At 38.8% G+C, this 17,621-nt stretch overlaps 1 long non-coding RNA gene and 1 pseudogene across 1 annotated transcript; one reads left to right on the forward strand and one right to left on the reverse strand.

Annotated features, from left to right (window-relative positions):
• Positions 1 to 2,626: 2,626 nt before the first annotated feature.
• Positions 2,627 to 3,979, forward strand: LOC118713743 (annotated as a pseudogene).
• Positions 3,980 to 6,523: 2,544 nt separating this feature from the next.
• On the reverse strand, positions 6,524 to 15,679 carry LOC118713126. Its single transcript, XR_004986217.1, has 3 exons — positions 15,667 to 15,679; positions 9,322 to 9,324; positions 6,524 to 6,669 (listed from the first exon to the last, which is right to left on the reverse strand). It is a non-coding gene; the product is annotated as an uncharacterized LOC118713126 (long non-coding RNA).
• Positions 15,680 to 17,621: the final 1,942 nt, after the last annotated feature.

The following is a 17,621-nucleotide window of genomic DNA, read 5'->3' on the forward strand; positions in this document are numbered from 1 at the left end:
GCCAGCAAGGGCAGGCGGAAAGCTTGGCTTCCTCCATTGCCTGGGAAACCCAAGCCTCCCTCCTGCTCTCTGTGGCCATAGCCATCTTGGTTGGGTTTGTTTTCATACTTGCTCTGATTGCTGGTGGGTGTGACTGGTGGACATATCTTGTGCGAGTAGTGGAGTGATGATTAATTTGCATATTATTCTTTTATTAGGTAGGATGACACGTTATCTGCTTTTTCTCTCTCAAAATATATATTTCACACAGTTTATATTTGATATATTTCTATAGCTCCTTCCCTAGAGGAGGTCTAGCATAATGCTTTGTACAAGGTACACTTTTCTTGGGAAAACAAAAGATGTTTAGTTAGCAATGCATGACATTAATTAAACAATAAGATTGGGACATGAAAGGTCCACTGAGTTCAAAAGCAAAAGTATTTATTAAAACTTTTCCTATTCAGGAGTTGGAGTATATTTATCATGTTTGTTACAGCCTCCTTAAACAAGGAATAATGAGGAAATCAATACATTTTATAAATCCATTCTTAGAGATGAAGAGAACAGGCTTTTCAGTCTAGTAATTCAGTGTTTTGCTACCATTATATATACACACATCATGACAAAGACATTTATTTCCATTAATTTTTAAACTAAATCCTAACATTAATTTTTAATTAATTTCCTACCTCTTATGGTATCTTCAGAAGTCTGTTTTGTTAAAGCTGTAACTATGCTCTTTTCTTATACAAGAGCCATGTAATTCTAAGGAGTAAATGAAGTATTATCTTTTTAGCTCTAAGGCCCAGGGAAGCATGTGCAACCATTGCATAATAGATAAATTATGGGACCCACCTATTTCTCTGGAGTCTACTTAAAAAGAAGCATTAAAAGAGCTGATTCAAGCTGATTTCTCAACAGAAACACTTTAGGCCAGAAGGGATTGGCATAAAATATTCAAAGTGATGAAGAACAAAGACCTGCGACCAAGACCAAGGCTATCATTTAAAATTGAAGTCAATATAAAGAGCTTCCCAGACAAAAAAAGGTTAATGAATTTCATTACCACCAGAGCAGTATTATAAGAAATGTTAAAGGTCCTGCTTTAAGAAGAAGAAATATATAGAAATATATATATGGCAATAAATAAGTACTTATCAATAATAACTTTAAATGCTCTAACCAAAAGACAGGGTAGCTGAATGAATAAGAAAACAGACACTCTTCCCCCTGGAGTCGGGCCCTCACCTTTCTCTGAATTCCCCAGGCAGGTCAATCACCTTTACCTTCCTCACTCCCAAGCTCCAAGGGCCCTTCCTAAAACAAAACAAAAACCAACACAACAAAAACCCCATGATTCGTATACAGTATATGCTGTTTATAAGAGACCCACTTCAGAACCAAAGATATACACAGACTGAAAGTAAAAAAAAAAAGAGAGAAAATTTTTTTTCATGCAAATGGAAATGAAAAAATAAAAAGCTGGGTTTAACAATACTTATATTGACAAAATGGATTCAAAACAAGGGCCATAAAAGAGACAAAGAGAGCCACTACATAATATTAAAGTGATAAATCCAACAAGAGGATCTAACCCTTGTAAACATATATACACCCAACACAGGAGCACCTAAATATATAAATAACATTTTGGTGAACCTTAAGGGAGAGATCAGCAGCAACACAGTCATAGTAGGGGATTTTAACACTCCCAATGTCATCAATGGATAGATCTTCCAGACAAAAAGAAATCAACAATGAAACAGCAACCTTAAATGACACTATATAGGGTGGAGCTAATTGACATTAACAGAACATTTCATTCTGAAGCAACAGAAGATAAATTATTCTCAAGTACACATGGAACACTCAAAAATAGACCACAGCTTAGGACACAAAATAAGTCTTAACAAATTCAAGAAGATTGACAACTTCTCTGTCCACAATGGTATGAAACTATAAATCAACTACAATAAAAAAAACCTGAAAACATTCAAACATACGGAGGATAAGTAGCATATTAAATAACCAGAGGCCTGGTGCACTAAATTTGTGCATGGGGCAGGAAGGGAGGGCAGTCCCCTCAGCCCAGCCTGCCCCCTCTCCAATCTGGGACCCTTGGACATCCCTCTCACAATCCTGGACTGCCTGCCTGCCTGGTTGCCCCTAATTGGCCCCTGCTGGCCTGATCGGACCTCACTGCCTCTGGTGTGCTAGCCTGATCGCCCCTAACTGCCCCCCCCCCCTTGCTGTCCTGGTCACCCCTAACTGCCTCTTGCTGCTGGCCAGGTTGCCCTCAACTGCCTCCTCCCTGCTTGCCTGGTCACTCCTAACTGCCCCCCCACACCCCTACTGGCCTGGTCGCCCCCAACAGTCCCCCTTGCCAGCCTGGTCGCCCCTCATGGCACCCCGTTGGCCTGGTTGCTCCATGCAGCCTGCTCTTCAGTCTTTTGGTCATCCCTCACTAAGCCCCCTGCCAGCCTGGTCAGAGGCAGCCCATCTTATGAGTGCATGAGGATTAATTTGCATATTACCTCTTTATTATATAGGATGATGGGAGAACAATGAGATCAAGAAAGAAATAAAAAATTACCTGAAGCTCCTTGGCCTGCACAGCTGCTTCACCACTCTGCTGCTTTCCTGCATGAGTGCTGCCCGGCTGCCCGGCCTGGGAAACACGGTCCACACAAAGCTGTGTGATATCCTGGGCATGCCATCTGGCACCAGTGAGAATAAGCTGAAGAAGGCATACAGAAAATTAGCCAAGGAATATCACCCTGATAAGAATCCAAATGCTGGTGATAAATTCAAAGAAATAAGTTTTGTGTATGAAGTACTATCAAATCCTGGGAAACGAGAGTTATATGACTGATATGGAGAACAAGGCAAGGCAGAGGCAGGGAAGGCAGAGGCAGAGGCAGTGGCATGAATAATATCTTCTCTCACATTTTCAGTGGGGTGCTGTTTAGCTTCGTGGGCAATCCGAGTAGAAGTCAAAATGGCAGAATAAGGGAAGATAGGATGCATCCACTCAAAGCGTCTTTAGAAGATCTGTATAATGGCAACACCATCAAACTACAGCTCAGCAAGAATGTGCTATGCAGTGCATACAGTGGCCAAGATGGAAAGTCAGAGGCTGTTCAGAAGTGCAGTGCCTGTCAGGATGGCAGCGACCGCATTATGATCCAACAGCTGGCCCCGGAGATGGTGCAACAGGATGTAGTCTGTGTGCTCAGACTGCAATGGAGAAGGAGCGGTCATTAAGGAAAAGGACCACTGTAAAAAGTGTGAAGAGCAGAAGGTGATTAAAGAAGTCAAGATTCTCGAAGTCCACATGGACAAAGGCATGAAGCATGGCTAGAGGATCACATTCTCTAGGGAAGCAGACCAGGCCCTCAGAGTGGAGCCGGGAGACATCATTCTTTTGCTACAAGAGAAAGAACAGGAGGAGTTCCAGCAGGATGGCAACGATTTGCACATGACATACAAGATAGGCCTGTGGCGGCTTCTGCAGCTTCCAGTTCACATTCATGTACCTCGGTGTCCGCCAGATCGTGGCGAAGTACCCGCCCGGCAAAGTCATCCAGCGGGGGTGCATCTGGGTGATTTGAGGTGAAGGGATGCCACAGTATCCTAACCCCTTCAAAAAACGTGACCTGTGCATAAAGTTTGATGTGTGGTTTCCTGAAAACAACTGGGTTAGCCCCGACAAGCTTTCTGAACTAGAAGATCTCTGCCATCTGGACCAGAAATCTGAAACATCATCAGAGACACAGAGGCAGTGGAGCTTCAGGAACTCGACAGCACTGAGGGCTCAAGAGGTGGGCAGCGGCGCAAAGTCTACAATGACAGCTCTGATGAGAACAGCAGCTATCACGGCCCAGGCATGCAGAGTGAGCCGCACGGCGCAGTCGGATTTCCTTTGTGTGCCCAGCTGGTCTTCAGCGTCCTGGCCAGAGGGTTTATTGATCCAGATGAACTGATGGATATTTCCTAGTCTATGTGTAACTTTAAAGTCAGTATAGTATCTACAGTGTTTAATTTAGCTAACCACAAACCCCTCACCTTCCTCTGACTGGTCTGTACAGAGGAGAACACTCGAGGAGGCGAGACTGACACGCGAGTTCCCAGACCTGTCCTGGTCTGTGCTGGGTCCTATCAGTTTCGTGTGGATTTTTTGTTCCATGCTTGAAACTCGAAGCCCATGTTGTCAAGACATCATAAGCTGCTACAACTAGAATAAAGAATTCCAGAGCCCCCAAAAAAACAAAACAAAACAAAAAAATCAAATGGAAACAAATGAAAATGAACACACAACAACCCAAAAATCTATGGGACAGAGAGAAGACAGTCCTGAGAGAAATTTCACATCATTATAAGCCTATGTCAAGAAGCAAGAAAATTCCTATGTAATATCCTATATAATAAAAGCCTCACATGCAAATTGTTTCCTTGGGTGGTTCAACCTGGAGTTCCACTGGGAGACCAGGAATTCTACTGCTCACTATGAAGTGCACTGACCACTAGGAGGCGGCACAGAACATGGCGGGTGTCTGTGACACGGTGCTGGTAGCGGGCAGCAATGGAAGTGCTGCCTGCTACAGTGGGCTCCAATGAGAATGGTACTGTGGCAGGATGGTGGAGCAAGTGAGCAGGTGGCATCAGGCCAAAGCACGTGCAAGCAGGGGCCAATCATCCCCCGCCCCATCGCCCTATAGATGACCCGTGGTGGCAGCAGGGCATGGGGCCACCACCTGGCTCCTGGGCGCTGAGAGAGAAAGGGCAAATATAATAACAATATTAAAATATTTCTTCTAATTATTTTCCTTTCAGTGTGCATGAATCCATGCACCCGGCCACTAGTATCAAATAAACAATTTTACACAATGGAATACTATGTGGTCATAAAAAAGAAGAAAATCTTATTTTTGCAATAACATTAGTGGACCTGGCAGTTTTTATGCTAAGTGAAATTAGCCAGTCAGAGAAAGACAGATACCTTATGATCTGATCTTACTTATATGTGGAATCTACAATAGAAACAGAGGCATGGGTACACCAAAGAGACTGACAGTGATCAGAGGGGAGGAGGGACTAGATGGAAAAAGGTGAGGGGTTTAGCCAAAAAAACATATATACATAACACACAGACTCAGACAACAGTGTGGTGATAGCCAGAGGGAAAGAGGGGTGGAGGCGAGGTGGAGGTGGGCAAAGGGGGTAAGAATGGGGATGGAGAGAGACTTTGCCTGGGGCAATGGGCACACATGCAGTGTGCAGGTGGTACAGTTTGAGTTGTAAACTTGAAATCTGTATGGTTTTGCAAACCAGTGCCACCCCAATAAATTCAATTTAAAAAAAAAAAAAAAGAGAGAGAAAGATCTGATCCACTCATAGTTTTCCCTTTAACACATCAGTATCTTCCCTCTGACACTTCATTTTTGTTTGTGAAAATGGGAGACTCACATCTCTCCTGATTTCATATCTGTGGAGATAAAATAACTATATAGCACAGGGACCTGGGCTGGCTAGTAATGATCTTAGTGAGTAAATACATGATGTTTTCCATATTTGGTGTCTGTAGAAGTTCATTTGCTATGTAGTCAACAACAAATTTTAAACAGTGCAATCAACAAATTTGGAATGAGAAGAGTGTGGCTGGGACATGGAATTCCACTACATTTATTCTCTGACAGCTTTTGGTTAGGAAGAGTTCTTGGGACATGGTAAATGCTGAACAAAGAGTAACTGTTTTTGAGGACAGACAAAAGGTACTTGTTATTTTTCTGTAGAATTTAGCATAATGACTAATTCAATGCCTATTACTTAGCAAGTCCTAAAAAAATAATTGTAGATTTGAATTCCATGATGATAACAGATAAGTTATCAGAATACTATGGAAGCTATTTCCCTGGACTGTTCTCGGTTGTATATTATTTTTCTTCACAGTTCGTACATCTCCAAAATCACTGTAGGCTGCCCTTCTTGTTTCTCACTGACATCCTCACAGCTCTTTCCATCTGTCTTTTTTCAAAACATAAGCTCTCAAGTGAATGTCAATTAATATGTGTGGAAAGAATGATGAAATCAGAAAAACTTGTTAACACAATAGTAATAACTATTTCAGGCAAGAATGATCCATTGGTGCTAATACTATTAGATTGGGATTCTCATTTCTGCCTAGGATATAGAAAGTTACTATTGTCTTAATAAAGAGAAAAAGTTAGATATCTCCAAAATCCAAAAATTTTTTGAAACCAAAAGAGAGCTGAGGTTGCATGGCAAACGGCCTGCATTCCAATGAATGGCATATCTCTGAGAAGAAACAGGACTAAAAACTATTTAATCTTTGATAAAATATGAGTGGAAAATACTATTGTCATCAGAGCAGATAAGAGGAAACCAGCTACAATGTTACCAAATTCTTTAAATAAATGGGCGGACTATTTTATTACTTTAGAACAGGGCTTCCCAAACCTTTTTTGCCCATGCCCCACATAAGCATCTCTAAAATCCTGACCTCCTCGTCCCCACCCCCACATGACATATAATTCTTGTTATTCAAAAAGTGAAGTCCTATTCACGTGGACCAAGCCTAAAAGGCCATTAACTTGATCTAAACAAACTTCCAAAGAACATGGCATCCATGAAAGAGAAAAATAAAAGAAGGAAATGACAGTTGAAGTACTGAGGAAAAAAATCACTAAAAAACTATTAAAATAATAATAATGATATGAAGTGATATGAAAAAAATCGCAAATAAAGTTTCAATAGTATGAAGTGATATAAAAAAATCACAAATAAAGTTTCATGTGTATATGAGGCCCCTAGAACAATAAGAAATGCAAAAAATTCACTGTTAATAACACATTCTGGAATTGCCTCTCCCCCTTAAAAATTAAATTTTCCATGTTGGGAACCACTGGCTTAGAATGGCTTTGAGAACTTAGACACAAGTGGAGCTCACCCTAACTCATACATCCTTTCCCATGGGCCTCCAAAGGTGTTCCTGTGTAGGACTGGCCTCAGGGCTGAAGGCAGCCCACAGACCCCTCAGTGGCACTAGAGGCTGTTAGAGGAATGTGGCAAATTACCTCTCATTTCCCTAGATCCATGTCTGATATAAAACAAATCCTTAAACCACTGAGCGAGGGGCAGCAACCCCTCTCATACCTGGGCCCAGGAAAAGTCCTGCTTATGGGAAAGTGATAATGTAAAAGGTATCTGCTTCTGAGGGAGGGTAGGAAAACCTCCCGTCCACAGGACCCAGGGAGAAACATCCACTTGTGGGAGGAAAGAATTAAAAGACCCCTGCCTGTGAGGAAAGTAAAAAAAAAAAAAAGTCCTGGACCCAGTTTCTTGAACTGATACAAAGCAGAGGTCAGCTGTTAGTGGGAGATGGGTAGGAAACTCTTTCCTGCCCAAGTCGGATACAGATAGAAAAAGAACCATGCGGAGAGGGGAGCAAAGATGCTGAAGAGTCACTCCTCCGAGGCCAGGTTTCCCGGGACTGCCTAAGACTGAGGCATGAAGTGTATGCTTGATAATTAATCATAGGAAAGACGCTCTAATTTTGTGATCTCCTTTTTCTAATCACTTAATTTGCATTATAATATATGGCCACGTTGTGAGCCCAGATTAGGATTTTCAGAATTCATTGAACCAGCAGAAGTTGCAGCCAGGGTCTGTAATTACACTGATTCATCCTCAACCCTCTTATTATATTCCAGTCTAGCCTAGCCAGTTCCTGCTCTAACAAGCCCTCTAGATATGGAGCAGCACATCACAGATGTCTTTCCTTGTCACTCTAGGTTGAATTAATTTCTCCCTTTACTCTAGAAAATGACAATGCGCCAAAACCGGTTTGGCTCAGTGGATAGAGTTTCAGCCTGCGGACTGAGGGGTTCCAGGTTCGATTCGGGTCTAGGGCATGTACCTTGGTTGAGGGCACATCCCCAGTAGGAGGTGTGCAGGAGGCAGCTGATCCATGTTTCTCTCTCATTGATGTTTCTAACTATCTCTCTCCTTCCTCTCTGTAAAAAAAAATCAATAAAATATATTTTAAAAAGAAAGAAAATGACAATGCTCATCACGTCGTACTACAATAGAATGTCATTAATGCTGTAAAGCTGACGCTGATCCCCAACCTAGGATGCTATGGTATTTAAATACTGTCTCACCACAAAAATACTCAGAGTTCTTTCTTATTACTCTTGTGAAGGTCGTACCTGTTGAATTTATTTAGAGCCACACAAACACTGGAAATAATGACAGATATTTATATTATTGTTTTCATTTTGATGTCTTTGGGATCATTAAGTAAATAGGGCTTTCTTTTACATCTGGATTTCATTACTCTATCCAAACTGAAATGAAATTACTTTGTCCGAATAACTGATGTCACTGACTTACAATATAAGATTATAAACTTTTTATACTGGTTGGTTATTGATGGCCCTGTCCAGAAAACTGACTACGACAGCATGACAACAAGGTATATGGAAACAAGAAGTCTAACCAGATGGATTGGAACAAACAGACTTGGAATAAAAGCAAAGGCTGTTTGGCTCAGACTTCTAGTTTCCCTTTTCCAACCCCTGTTTCACATAGTTCTGTCTGGGTTTCTCAAGCTGATAATAGATTTCCCCTGAAATGAGTAATTAGTTTCCTGATCAAATGCATTGGGAAATGCTGCGCCGTGTGATTTACCACACAAATTAACTATTTAGAGGTGGTTTTTTTTTTAGAAGTCCTACTGAAAAGAATTCTATTTTACTGAAACCCTTATTTAAACATATCTCAGATCACTAACATTTTCTGATCAGTCTGGGAAATGTCTGACTTAGCTGATTTTCATAATGCTTCTCAGGCATTCCCTCTAGTTCATCAATTCTGTCGGTCAGCATTTGGTTGTGGAGTACTAAAGTAGAAAGAAATGCACTGGTGTGTGTTAAATGACTTACAGAGTTTGGGGAAGAAATGAAATAACAGATGTTAGGCAAAACCGACTCCTAAAGCTGTCCCACAGAACTGCATGTCGAAGTGCGCTGCTACTCCCGTCAAGATTAGGAATTCACTTGATACACCGAGGAGTGGCTGCTGCTCCCTGATTCCACACCATGCTGCCTTCCGTGATCCACACCAGCCAGACAAATGCCTCACCCTGGCCTTTCTCTTCACTTACCCCAATCTAAATGCATGTTTCATGCGTGTTCATCTGATTGGTGAAACATAAACATATGCAGAAGCTCAGCTTCAAGGGAATCTGGAAAATGTGGTTTTCAGCTTCCTGCCTCTGTAATAATAGTTGGTAATCGAGATAGATGTTGAAGGGTCAACCTACTGTATTCTATTCACCATGGCTCTTTTATGCCAGCACATATTACATTGCAAGGGAATGATATTTCTGATAAGGCAATGGAATGAAAAAAAATTAAATAGAACTAGTTTCATGAAGGCAGGGACAAATATACAGTGCCTACTTCGGTGCCTGTAATATATTAGGTGTTTTAAAAATGATGTTGTTTTAATGAATCAATCAACTTTATAGGATCACCTTGACCAACCTTGTAATCCTGTGGACTGAGGGGTTCCAGGTTCGATTCGGATGAAATTGGGCTCCAAAGAGGTAAAATAACTTGTTAATATTCTCTACTTTGGAAGAGAATATTAAGAGACTCAATGTCTCTTAAATTTGTGCTCATTTTATTGTTCCATGGTTCTGCTATTATAATTCACTGTATTAAATGAAATGATTTGCCTTTTTAAAAGGTTAGAAGGGGAAATGGGTGCATAATCAAAATAAATAAAATAAAACAGAATAGACAAATACTAATGAGTGGTTAAAATGTGTAGAATACTGTAGGTAACATAAATTAAAATGTAAAATGCTGCCCTTCTAAAGTATCAAAATGAAGTTCCAGTGTTGGACTTTCTACATTCTCTCAGACACAGGATTTCAGGGCAAATTGTACATGCAATTCCTATAGTCACGTTTACTTACTTGCATATCCCTAAACTTGAGCACTGCTGGTTTACACTAGTGGGAATAGGATAACCAGTGGGATATGACCTTACATTGCTTCCTTTCTCATTTTAATACTTTGTAAATATTTTGTCATTGTCAAAATTAGCAGTATTATCATTCTTAACACTATTCTCTATTGGTTCTGCCGGATTACATAGGGAGGGTCCTTAAATTTATCTGTATTCAATCTTATTGTAACATGAAGAGATTTCTTGGAAAGTCCAATTATATCCATTTAAGGAAACTTCTGTTAACACCTACCAGTATTAGTCTTCTTGGGCTACCATTAAAAAATACTATAGACTGGGTGACTTGAAAAACAGACATTTATTTCCCATGATTCTGGAGGCTGGGAAGTCCAAAATCAAGGTGTTGGCAAAGTAGCTTTAATCCCTGGGACTCTTTTCTTAGCTTGTAGATGACTTCCATCTTCCATGTGAGATCATGTAGAGCTCACATGATCTCTTCATTGTATGGTGTGTGTGATTGAGTGTATGTGTGTGTGTGTGTGTGTGTGTGTGTGAGAGAGAGAGAGAGAGAGAGAGAGAGAGAGAGAGAGAGAGAGAGAGAGAGAGAGAGAGAGATCTCCCTCTTCTTATAAGGGTAAATTCCATCATGAGGGTCTCACTATCATGACCTCATCTAACCTTAATTACCTCCCAAAGGTATGTCTCCAAAGGCCTATCTTTAAATTTCATAACATTGATGGTTAGAGCTTCCACATGTAAATGTAGGATAATTCAGCCCATAGCAGCAATAAAGGAAAACAAAATAAAGTAACATAATTTTCATTAGTGGGACAGCATAACAGTGCTGGCTTCAGAAAGGCTAAACAGGAGTACACTAGATAAGCTCTATGACTAAAATAGTACATGCAATGCTCTTTCTTAATGGTAGCTCTAAGGCTTATAATACCTATCTTTATCATAATCAGCCTTTATATAATATTTTTCTACTCAACATATAAGAACCTTATAACAGTATACTACCAAATACTTTCTTTGATTTTTATATTATTAAAAATATTTATCATAATTCATATGACAGTTTCTAAAGAAAAGAAACAAAAGTTATAGTTAAAGAACTAATAGTAGAGATAAAATGAAAACTTAAAAATTGCCTGATTATTCTGAGATAAGAGGAAAAAAAGAAAGAAAAAAACAAACAAACAAAAAACAGGCAGTCAAGTAGGAAACAAATAGAAAGTTTGTCAATTTAAATCTAACATAATGATCATTATGTTAATTATTAATGTTCTAAACATCTCAATTAAAGGAGACTGAGTCAGAGATTTTCAAATTTGATTAAAAAAGAGAAGCAATTGCATGCCATCTATAAGAACCAAATTTCAAATATAAAGATAGACTTAGAATAAATGTACAAGGATAAAAAATATATACCATGAAAACATTAATCAAGAGAAAGCTGGAGTGGCTATATTAATATCAGAATGAGAAATATTAATGGGAATAAATAGGAAAATATCATAATGAAAAATGAGTCTATTCATGAAGAGGACATAATGATTCACTTATGCATCTACTCCATCTATTAATCATGTTCCATGAGAATTTGTCAACAACCAGAAATGTGTTTCTCTATCTCTTTCTTAAACTGTGAAATGATTGACATATTTTTCAAACTCAGAAATGTTGATTGATTTATCTATATTGGTCAATTTCTCACACTCATTTTATATTTGAAGCATACTAGTAGATTTGCACTACTTTTGTAGATAAAACTTACACAGACAGGCCATTTACTATTTGCCAAGAAGTACATATTGTATTATCACTAGTACCTATCAGCTTTGTCATCTTGTGGGGTGGGGAGGTGCAAATCCATTATTTGAAAGTGATGAAAGGATACATCTTATCATCTGAATGTTTTCACGACTATGGAATACTATATTAGCCATAACAAAGATATGATCTTACATTGCTTAATTCATCAAACATAAGAATCTGGGAAGATGGGGTCTCACCAATTTTACAAACAAAGTAACTATAAAAACTGAATTGCCCAACATATTACTAACAAGTGGTGGATCCAGTTCTCACTACCTTGATTATCTAGCTTTGACTCTTGTATACCTTGTCCCATGGCAGGCTACTTCTTAAATATTTCCAACAAGAAAGCATTAAAATGTACAAAAACAAAAACAAAACCATTAATGTCCATTAGATGAAGTGTGGAAGAAGGAATGATGTCATGCTTCAAAGCCTGCCTACTCAAACCTATTTAAGAAGGCATAGAGATTGTTACTACTAACAAATACACCTAAGCTCATTTGCTGTACCCTGCATTAGAGACAAAGCAGAAAATGAGCTTCACATAGAAATTCCCATGATGTTCATCCCGGTACCATCTAAGAGCATTTGAGATAACCAGTGGAAATAAGCTTTGCACCTCAAACCTCACCTCCTATACAAACCCTTTTCTAAAACCTGTAGACTGGCCTATCCGCCCCTTCTCTGTGCTCCATAGTGGTCTCTCTCTCTCATCTCTATGCTTGTACTGACCGTATTGAATTATTTTCTTCCTTTCTTTCTGTCTTTCTTTCTCTCTTTATTTTTCTCTCTGAAAAAAAGTATGAGCTTCTTCCTTACAGTCAGACTACTTATTTTTTGGTGAACATAAAGAAGGCACATGATAAATATTTTTTAAATTAATGTGATATGAAATCTACATATGTATGTATCACTGTACTTCAACTGCTTAGTGATAAAAAAAAGTTATAGCTCCAAATGTTTGTTATGATTTAGCTTGTACAGTGAATTCATTTCTAAAATATCAGGTTTGTATTAGAAAGAATGAGTTATTTTGCAATTTAGCCTTTGTATGAAAGAATGAGCCTATTAACTATATAAAATATTATGAAATGATATGTATGACTAGATACAATATTAAATTAGTTTGCAGTTCAAGCAATCAGTGTTGTGCTGAAGAGTGCTTATATTTCTAAAAGAATCCTTGAGTATTTCCAGAATTTGCCTTGATTAAAGGCCAAAGGAAGTGATTAAGATAAGCAAAATGTTGTTTTATAAGTTTTCCTACCATTTTAAAGACAGACAAGGCTTTTAATGGGGTGCTGCATGGAGACCAAACATAGAAAACACATTTAGAGTTCCTTTCTATCCTGCTGAAAGGATAGAGGAGACTTACATTAGGTGGATTCCAGGCCAAGGGCAAGTACATGGGTTCCAGGTTCATTTCCTGGTCCTGGTCAGGGTACATGGGGGAAGCAACCAATTGATGGCTCTCTCTCACATTGATGTTTTTCTCCACTTCTTTTCTCTCTCTTCCATTCTGTCTAAAAATAAATGGATAAAATGTCCCTGTGTGAGGATTAACAACAAAAAAGAAAGAAATGTCTAAGGAATGATGGAGTTATGCCAAGAGGATACAGAGGCCAGTTAAAATGGGCTCTCATTGATCAAATTTGGGACAACGTGAACAACATAATAAAAAAAATGATTGTACTGGATGGGAACCCATTTAATTAAATAGAACTCTATGAGTCTATATTCATATAGACATACATGCATTCATAAACTGAAACTTTCATGAGGCATATTAAGATATATATAAGATGTCTCCTCCCAAAATATTTACTAATTACACAGGGGAAAAAAATATATAACTTTACAGTAAAGAAGTGTGGCAAATACTACCTAATCAAGAAATTAAAGAACACATCACCAGTAATGGTTCAAATCAAACTTATGTGCCACTTGATAGGAGTCACTCAGCATCACTGCTCTTATGTTCCAGCCTGCCAGCAATAAACAAATTACTTGAATCTAATTATGAGGGAATGATGAACCCAAGATGATGAAAGTGCTACAGAATGAGTGGCCTGTTATTGTCAAAATTATCAAGCTCCTTAAAATCACGGGAAAACTGGAAAGGTTGAAGAAGAGCAGCATGAAAACTGCATCAAAAACATAATTCTGAGCTGGATCATGTTGATAGTAAAGACAGTATTGGTATAATTTATGAAACTATAATGGGATATGAGGATTCTTTGATAATATTCCAATATATAATATTCTGATTTTAATGGTTTTGTTGCAATTACATAGAATGTTATTTTTTAAGGAAATACACACAAAGTAAGCAGAGGCATTAGAGCATCTTGTTAAAAAACTAACTTTCAAAATATCAGGGCAAATATTATTCCTACTATACTTACAATTTGAGGTCATCAAACTCTTATAATTTGAGATCATTTCAAAACAAAAACACATAATTAAAAATGTATAAATTTCTAGACTTTAAGTCCCTTGCAATGACAGAAAATGCTTTATTTTCTTTTAATCTCTTCTGAGCATCTAGTTCTGCTTCAAGCAGTACTTTTTAAAAAGCTGTTTATCAAACAAATCTAGAGCAATGTATATGAATCAATGATAACTAAAGTGACTATCATCAGCACTTCAGAGAACTCCATGAGTGATATTGATCATGTTCACTAGAATCTATATACTGAAGCAATAATCAATGCTATATTTTTAAGGGCTGACACAAAAATGGTTGTTGGTAAATCCTAAAACCAAGAATTAAATTAAACATGACCTCCCATTTGATTTTTTTTCCATTATTTAAGATTTTACTGCATATAAATACTTCAAAGAGGAACTTTAATGTCAGATTTTTGATAAGATATAAATTTTTTAAAATGCAGTCTGCATTCTGGGGATGTAATATATAGCATGGTGAGGTTGCAAAATTTGCAGATATTTTTAGCAGAGATAATTATATTCCTTTCCCAACATCTATTCTCACTTTCTTCCTTGGTAACAGAACTGTGCTTTTTGAGCTGGGCACACTGGCACCTAGAATCAAAGACTGCATTGCCCATCCTCCTTTACAGTTAGGGTTAGTGACCACATTTGTGGCTAAGAGTTATTAGTGGCCATTGTCCAGAACTTCATAAAAGCTGTTAAAGAGAAGCCAAATCACCTAAATGGACCTGAAGTAATCTCAAGGATGAGAGTTGTGAAGAGATGCTAATTAGGGAGAAGTTATGAGCTAGGTCTTTGGTACTCTCTTAGAGCTGCTGTACCAACTCTAGACCATCTGGCACTTGACTGTTTTACATGAGAACATAAATTTCTATCTTACTTGGGTTTTAGGATTTTTTAGTTATAGGTAATCTATATAATCAAAGCCTAATATGCAAAATGTCTCCTTGACCAGGAGTTTGACCACTCACTATGACATGCACTAACCACCAGAGAGTGGCACGAGACATAGCTGGTGTTGGCAATGTGGTGCTGGCAGTGGGCAATAGTGAAGGCAATGACAGGAATGAGACCACAGCAAGATGGTGGAGCAGGTGAGCGGGCAGTGCCAGGCCAAGGCAGGCTTGAGTGGGGCCCTTTTGTCCTGCCAATCACACTGCAGATGATGGTGACCAGTGGGGAGAGGGGGGGGCGGTTCCCATCAGGCTCCTAAGTGCTGAGGGAGCCAGGTGGGGGTCCAATGACTCAGGCAGAGGAGGGCGTGTGGGGGGTCCAGTGGCCCAGGTGCTACCCAAGGCCCAGAGGTCAGCTGGGACCTGCCCTTAGATCACCAGCCAGGCCTAGGGACCACCCGATGCATGAATTTTGTGCACTGGGCCTCTAATCTGAATATAACCCTAAGAAATACTCTACTTGTTAAAAGAATTTGTCAAAACTGATCCAAACATCTTTAAGAGCATGGCTCAAATGCCAATTCCTTTGGTTACTAGTTCCATAACCTTGTGAAGGTTATTTAAAATCTTTGAGCCTGAGATTCATCATTTGTAAAATGGGAATAATAATGATATCTACCTCAGAGTGCTTTGGTGATAATTAAATAGATAATAGTTACAAAGCTCTTAGCAGAGGTCCTGAAACAATAAGGATGTAATAAATGCTAATTAATCAATGACAGTTTTCCTTTTAAAAAAAAAACAAAAACATATATATATATATATATATACATATATATATATATATATATATATATATATATATTATTGATTTTTTTACAGAGAGGAAAGGAGAGGGACAGAGAGCTAGAAACATCAATGAAAGAGAAACACTGACCAGCTGCCACTTGCACACCCACTACTGGGGATGTGCCAGCAACCAAGATACATGCCCTTGACCAGAATCAAACCTGGGACCTTTCAGTCCACAGGCTGATGTGCTACCCACTGAGCCAAACCGGTTTTGGCCAACAGACAGTTTTCTTTTTTATGCACATCATTTTCTTTCCCTATTTTGTAAAATACAGGATTGCTAATGGTTTGCCAAGTTCCTCCCATGGATTTTACTTCTTCTTAAAAATTGTCACTGTACTTATAAATTTAATGATTTAAACATTCTATAATTATTTTTCTATCTAAAATATGAATCATTGATGTTCACCTTTTATTTTTGAATTGAATTTATTGGGGTGACATTAATAAAATTACATAGATTTCAGGTGTAGTATTCTATAATACATCATCTGCATATTGTATTGTGTGTTCATCAAACCCAATCACCATTTACCCCTCCTTTACCCTCTCCTACTTCCCCTAGCCCCCTTTCCCTCTGATAATCACCACAATGTACCTCATCTTTAAACCATTTGTCTTGGGAAACAGGTATTGTTTAGCTGGAGCCCTTTATAGTAAGCAAGATCAGATCAGAGATGTGTTTTGTATCTCCTTTCCTTAGTCCAGTACTGGCAGGATGTACGATAATTGTTTGTTTAGTTGATTTTTTAAAACACAAACACCTCTTTTAGAAATTGGTTCCTCAAGATATCAGGCTAAGTTGTTTTTTATTCTTTTAAATAAAATGGGAGATAAATCTCAGGATAAGAAAAAACAATTTAGATAATTTTTCTTTTGTTAATTATTAATTCAAGAAACTGCTTCTCAGTGTTCAAAATGTCATGAATATGGCTTTCTATTCTCTGAAGGTAGGTTCATTTTGCACTCTTGAGTTATCTAGATATTTGAACTGGCACATATCCTTTGGGGGAAAAAAACAGAAACTAAAAGTTTGCCCAAAGTCAAAGTCCATAGGCAAGACTGCAGGATGCTTCAAAGTAAAGTATTTAGATCACTTTTAATCAACTCCCCAAAGGCAGAAATGTTGATGTTCAACCCAAACTCTCTTAGATCATTCATGATGATAAGCATCTTGTCTCTCCACATTCTCTAAATGAATCATTCAATAGGAACTTAAGACAACTTTTGAACAAGAAAATTTCTCCTTGGAATTTTGGAAGAATATCCAGACTATACATATACTAGAGACCTTGTGCATGAATTTGTACACCAGTGGAGTTCCTCGGCCTGGCCTGCAGGAGTGGGCTGTAACTGGCTCTCTGATATCTCTGAAAGGGTCCCAGATTGGAAGAGAGTGCAGGTCAGGCCAAAGAACCCCACCAGTGCACAATTGGGGCAAAGGAGGGATGCAGGAGGTTGGCCAGATGGGGAGGGACCACAGGAGGGCTCCAGGGCATGTCTGGCCCATCTCAGTACCGATCAGCCAGACCCCAGCAGCAAGCTAATGTCCCGACCCGCGGGGCAACAACGGGGGTACGCAGGAACCACCTAAGAGAATGAAACAAACAAGGAACGCAAAAG

The sequence above is a fragment of the Pipistrellus kuhlii genome, unplaced genomic scaffold (assembly GCF_014108245.1).
Source record: "Pipistrellus kuhlii isolate mPipKuh1 unplaced genomic scaffold, mPipKuh1.p scaffold_m20_p_9, whole genome shotgun sequence".
Classification (NCBI taxonomy): Eukaryota; Metazoa; Chordata; class Mammalia; order Chiroptera; family Vespertilionidae; genus Pipistrellus; species Pipistrellus kuhlii.